At 47.5% G+C, this 6639-nt stretch overlaps 1 long non-coding RNA gene across 1 annotated transcript in view; it reads left to right on the top strand.

Moving 5' to 3' along the window:
• Positions 1–6052: 6052 nt before the first annotated feature.
• Positions 6053–6639, top strand: part of LOC113958672 — a 1542-nt gene continuing 955 nt past the window's right edge. The window contains exon 1 of the long non-coding RNA XR_003531573.1: positions 6053–6357. This is a non-coding gene — a long non-coding RNA (uncharacterized LOC113958672). The remainder of the gene's footprint in view (positions 6358–6639) is intronic.

Raw genomic sequence — 6639 nt, 5'->3', positions numbered from 1 at the left:
TGCACCAAGAACGTCAGAGAAAAAGCAACAGCCCATAAGACAAAAGCCAGGCTTGAAGGATGGGGAGACCAACACAATCTAATCTGTCTTTGGTCAGTAAACAAACCCAGAGAGAATGGGTTTGCAGCATGTTGACAATGTTCTGGCAGTTCATTAATCCCAGCAAAATCTCTCCAAAGCTACTGATGCATGGATTCCATTTTCAAATTTCTCATTAGTTCCTCTTTATGGATTAAATGCTGATGTTCACGAGTGAGTGCACACAGCTTCAGCTGATGGATGTAATTGGGTTGTAATGGATTTTAGCTGCTGTTCCCTCTGATCCAGCCAATTTGAAAGGCAGCATCACTGTGTTCTTCCCAGCTCTCTGTGGGGAATGAGAAATTGAAACCTGCAAGATGGAATTTATCAACTTCCATAAAGTTCTCTCCAACCATCATCAAACTGCTCAGCTCCTCATTGTCATTCTACCCCCAAACTCTGGTCGGGCCATCAGAATATTCAAGTGCATCTGAAATAAGTAGAGTTGATCCTTCAATATTCTCTATGTCCTCGACATTGATTTAGGTGCTGTAAATATTACCCAGCCCAGGGTGGCATTAACACAGCAAAAGCTTAAGAGAGGGAACACAAAGTGGTGTGAAAGGATTTAAAGGCTGGAGAACCTCCTTCCAGTTTTTAATACACCTGTATCTCAACAGATAAATAGAGAAGTGATTTGCTGTCACCATGGGACCAGTGGGAAAAACAGCTTCACCCTTCCTCCCCCTCCCCAAACAGCAGCTGACTTGCTCTCAGCTTCAACCCAGCCTTGGCCAGCCAGAGGGGTGTGGAATGGTGAGGGAATTCCCACAAGGGAATGTGGAACACCAAGGGCACAGGCACGGTCACATAAACCTCTGGAAGTACAAGGATTTTAGGAAACCAAAAAAAAAACAACCCTCATATCTTGAGCTGGAGGAGAAACTGGGTGGGACTGTCCTGGGAGGGAAGCAGTGGCCAAGGCCAACCAAAGCTGGGAAGGGGATTTAGGGAAAGGATCCCACTGCTGGTTTGCTCTGAGAAGCCCCCACAGGACTGCAGAATATCCCCCTGGGATGTAATTCCTCCAAAAGCTGAGGGTGCAAAATGTTTCCTAAAAGAGATCCAGGTTTTAACTTCCAGACACCCTGTCACTGCAGACATCCAGCCTGAGAACACCCCAAACTGTGTCCCTGGAGCTCCCCAGTCCCCCTCCAGGGGAGCACTCCTGCAGGAGAGCTCGGGGATGGTTTTCCTAAGGTTTTTCCAGCGGCACAGGCTGAGCTGCCTGGAGAATGCCATTGCTGCACAAAGCCCTGAGTTCTGCACACAGAGCCAGGTCCAACCAGCATTTTCACGGTCCTTAAATGTGCCATTAAGAGCCCAACCTGTTGGGGGGATGGAGCTGCCACAGACCCCCCACTGCCCCAGAGCTGCTCCCTCTTTATTGCTCCAACTGCCTTTGCCTCAGGCCCATCAGCTGAACCATCCCGGCTTCCCTGAGCCAGCTCCCTGCCCTGGCAGCTGCTGCCACCACCAAACCCACCCTGGCAGCAGCATCCTGCTTCCCTCCCCCATCCCAGGCCAAATTCCATAATGGTTGTAAGTGAAAACTTAATTATTGACTTTCAGTGGAGGTGTCGGTGCCCAGAACAGGGAGGGGTTTGACCTGTTCCATGACTGGCCACAGGATCCCAAGGTTATTATAAAAGCCCAGTAAGACAGACCTTAAATTTCTTAGTTTTACTGCTGTTATTATTAGAGCCCCCATTTCCATGCCATGAGGTGTTTAAAGGCTGGAATATCAACTAAATGATGCAGCATTTCAGCACAGACCCCCCTTGCCCTGGCAGCCAGTGCTCAGCTGTCCCTCCCTCACACAGAGGGGCTAAACCTGCTTGCTGGGCTTAGCTGGAACAAACTTCCAGCTGGTTAAAATGTTCATGAGACCATCCACAAAAAAAAAAAGAAAAAAAAAAAGCTCAGAAATAAAATTTAACCCAAAATTAGCTGAATTTCAGCAAAGAACTAAAACAAGGGGTTGTGTGCCAACCTGAGCAAAGTGGTGCTGGTGGCTTGGGCAGGGCTAAACTCGAGTGTAAAACACCTCCCCTCCCTTCCCTGCTGTTGGAATACAAAGGCCTCCTCATTTATTATCACTGATTCTCTCCACCAAAATCTCCTGTACACCTTTAATTAAATTATTGCAGTCCTTTGGTGGATTATGCATAAATCTTCATTTGTTTGCTTTATTAGCATTCGATCTGGTTTGTTGTTGTTTTTTTTTTTTTTAATTGCAGAAATGTTCCCCCCTCAGGCAGCAAAGCAATATAGCTCAGCTAAAGCAGGGGTTTGGTGAGGGTAGTCAATTTGATTAACATCACTGTCAATATGATGGATGGAAATCCTCTCAAATGAGTCGCCCAATACCTCGAAATCATCGCTGGAATATTCCTTTCATCAGGACACAAGTGATAAATTCACTTTAGAACCACGTTGGCCTGCCCCAGGTTTCCCTTAACACGGGGAAATACAGAGGCTTTGTCTCCAACACTTTGAAATCCACGCCTCAAACCTCTTTATTTCCCTGTCTGACGCACAAGTCTTGATATTCCTGTCTCAGATTTGCTAAAACACTTCGCCTCTGTTTCCACCAAGCTGCTTTTCATGGCTGGAGGGAGCTCAGAGCCCCAGAATCTCCTGTTCTCCCACTCAATTCAGCAGCATTTACTTGCATTATGAGGAGGAACAAAACAATCACCAGTGGTGGTTTTTCCTCCACGCGAAGCAAGTTCCAAATGAGGTCTTGGGGCACTTTGGCAAACCAGCCTCAAAAAAGGAGGAGGGATTACAGGTCAGGTTCAGCACAGAAACTCCCAGAAGCTTTAGACACTCATTGAAGGGTTCAACCACTGCCTCTTTGAAAGAGCAGAGACAGAGAGACTGAGAAAAGAGAAAGTAGGTGTGTGTGTGAAAGGTGGCAATTCTTGCACTTTCCCAGAGTAATGCTGTATTACTTTCAGTGAGACACTGCATATAATTAACCACCAAGAAAAGAGACCTTCCTCCCCTTTTTTTCGCCCTCTTTTGTCTTTTTAATTAAATTATCTCCCAGTTCTCAGTGATGCTGCCATTATTCTGCACAATGTGTGTTCATTAGAAATGCACTTACACTTATCATATCTTGATTTATCAGCTCTTCCCCTCATTTCCACGCTCTGGATTAACAGGCCTTGGGACAGAACACACTGAGGGAGTTCAGAGGAGCCTGGGAGAGGCTCCAGCATCAACAACCCCACATGGAGCCCTTCACAGAGCCCACACATGAGTGTACTACAGCCATTGTCTGAAGTCCCAGGCACCCTTTTTTTGGGTGTCTGGAGCCTTTTCTGTGGAGCAGTTTAATTCTGTGAGTGATTCAACCCTCTGGCTGGGTGGGCTGATGGGACCCTGCAGTGGGAAACCCAAGTCCCTTTGGAATTCCCACCAGGCCACTGACACAGGCAGGGAAATAAGAACTTCTCGATCCAGAACAAGCAAAAAGAAGCTCCTGGAAGGAAATAAGTGTCTCCCCAAAACCCAGGCAAATTTAAAGCTGGGAAGCAGAACTTCCTCAGTGCAGGGCAGGATGGAATTTTCCCTTTCAGAGTTTTACCTGAAAAAATTTTTTCCACCCTAAGGTGGAAAACACACTTGAGATAACAAAACCACAACAGAACCTTCTAACACCAGCAGAACTCCAAGCCCTCCAGAGGGGAGTTCAGACAACCCAAGGTCTCACCCTGCTCCCTCTCAAGCCCCCTTTGGCCTTGCTGGGGGTGAATCCCTGCAGCAGGAACCTGCCCCTGGGCAGAGGCATTGGCAGGGAGGGCGTCTGGCAGGTCCAGCCTCACCCGGGCTCAGCTCTCCAGGCACAGCCAGGTTTCCATGGAGAGCAGGCAAGAGGATTCCAGCTCCTGGGAGCAGAACTGGGGGGATTCTGGGAGGTGATGAGCAGCTGGGTGAGCAGTGGGTGTGATGTGGAGCTGGCAGGGTCCCTCCAAAGCTCCAAAGTGTCCAAGGCTCCCCCCGCCCTGTGCTGTGCAGAGCAGGGAAGAACATCCTCAGGCATCTGCAGCCTCCAGCCACTCTGCAGCGACAGGATTTGTTGGAGGGCAGAAATGACAGGCAGAGAACAACAATCTCATATTGATATGGGCTCCCTGAGCAGTGATGGAAGGCAGGGTGAGTGCCTGTGACAGGCAGGGGCTGCGGGATGTGTCGGAGGCTCCACGGAGCAAGCCAGGCTACAAATGAAGAGACACGGACATGGCACAGCAGATAAAGATGTAAGTAGGTCAAGCATCACTTTCTCAGGATGGGAGTGACATTCTGGCCTTACACAAAACAGGAGTCATCTGTTATTATTTGGTTTGAGCCCATTAAACACTCTGGCTGCCACCAGCAAAGCCATTTGTATTAAAATCACCCTGATGATTCGAGCGCTCAGCGCTGTGCTTGCTCTACAAGGTTATTAATTATGCACCCAATTTGACAAAGATAATAACACTCACCTGGCTGCAAGGGGGAAGGGGAGGCTGGAGGGTTACTGAGCTGCTTCTGTTGGGGAGATCACACACACTGGGGCTGTTTGTCTTCAACAGATGAACAAGGAGCACCTAAACACACACACAGCAGTGAACAGCTCTGCAAACCCTGCACTGCTGGTTCCCTGCACAGGCTGCAGCACAGGGGGCTGAGGAGCCAAGAAAAAATGCAATTAGCAGCTGGAATCAGTGCCTGGGTGTTAAACACTGAGTGAAGGTGATGGTGCCTGTGCAGCCAACTGCAAGCACTGCAGCCTTAAACAAACCCCCAGCGCTCCACAAGTGTCTGCAAAGCCACTTCCCCACCCAACCCTGGCACCCCCAGGTGCCAAAATTCAGAATTCAGCCACGTGTAAACCACACCAAGGGTTATTATTTCTTTATCTCTAGGCCAAGAGCCTCTTTGTACAGATGCTTTAATTCGTTTGCAGTCCAAAGGATGTATCACTTGGGGTATTGATTTATTTCTAAACAGATGTAACAACTTTCTAGGCAGAGATGCTGAAATGAGTAGGATAAATCAATTGAGAATATTTTTTCTGCATGTTATGAGCCAGTTTTGCATTCCATACAGGCCTAGGGTGATTTTATCCAATGGATTATTCTTTTCATTAGTGTCCCATCAAAGCCAGACCAACCAGCTGATTGTTTCCCCCCCCACACACACCCCAAGAAAGTTAAATGCTTAAAATAACTGCTGATAGAAATGGTAATTCAGAGCCTATTGTTTTTGATAATTAGCATATTAAAGGAAGTCAGCTAGAGCAAAATATCCATTTATTAAGAATAATGAACCTTGCCTCTCCCTTAGAGTTAAATATTTCAGGATTAAAGATTCCCAAGGCAAAAGGAATCTGTGGACAAGAGCAGTTCCTGGGGCCTGGGGTTCCTCCCCAAAATGATTTCCCAAACCATTGGAAAGGCCCAGCATGAAGAAGTTTCTTCACTGGCCACACTCCTCCCAGACACTGTTGCTTTAATCCAGCCACTCTTGATTCAAGTCCTACCCATTTAATCCATGGATATATTTTCCAAACAAGGTGAGGGGTTTTTTCATGCTGAATACATGTGGCACACACACAGCTGAGCCTCCTCACTGCCAAAGCCACAGCCAGCAGGTTTTGGAGATCAGATGAATCCCAAACCTCTCCCTTCCCAAGATTCCTTTTCCTTTGCCTCGTGTGCAGCTCCTGTTGCTAATGGAAATCACTGCTGGAAGAACTGGCACCATGACAATAAATCTTTTATCACTGCAAGCTTAAATGGTGACTGAAATCATTCATGAAGCAGTTTTATTTAAAAGTTGATTATTCAATTGAAGTCGATTTCAGTGACCTCATTGGAGCCTGAAAAGATTTACAGGGGAGCTGAGCACAGTCACAGGGGCCTTGATGACTTCATAGAGCTGCAGACATCAATTGTCTGTGACTCACAGAACTTCTCCCAAATCCCTCTGCTCCCTCGCTCTGAACCAGACCTCAAACCCCAGCTCAGACACACAGGATTGCTGGAGATACCAGCAAAAGATAAATGCAGGGTACCAGGACTCTTGGAGGGAGAAAAAAAAGAATGAATTAATGTATTCAGCCAATGTAAGCAAAATCAAGATCTGGCTCGGTGACACTTCATCAGCATTTCTTTTCTGGTGTGACAGAGACAGATGGGCTGTTTGGGAAAGGGATTTTTAGAGGAGGAAGAGGAGAAAAAAAATACATTTGACCCAAGTTTTGCAACAAAACATCAAGCAAAGGTGGGGGAAGAGAAAGACACGAGTATCAAATGAACCTTCACTCAGCCCAAGCCACTTGTGGGATTTTAGAGCTTCACCTTTGAGGTCTCAGCAGCAGCTGGAAGCCCCCAAACCCACCCTCAGCTGCTGTGGGTGCTCAGGGGGAGGTGGTGGTGCTTTGGCCAGAGCTTCCACTGGTGTGTGTGTGTGTGCAAAGCTGGGGTTTCCATCTGAGAGCAGGATGCTGCCAGTGCCTGTTGCTGGACAAAACCACAGCTCATCCGCAGCAGGAGTTTGTTTTTT

The sequence above is a fragment of the Corapipo altera genome, unplaced genomic scaffold (genome assembly GCF_003945725.1).
Source record: "Corapipo altera isolate COAL_440 unplaced genomic scaffold, ASM394572v1 275, whole genome shotgun sequence".
In the NCBI taxonomy this organism is placed as follows: Eukaryota; Metazoa; Chordata; class Aves; order Passeriformes; family Pipridae; genus Corapipo; species Corapipo altera.
Note: the sequence above shows the minus strand (reverse complement) of the source record. Positions and strands in the feature narration are given on the sequence as shown.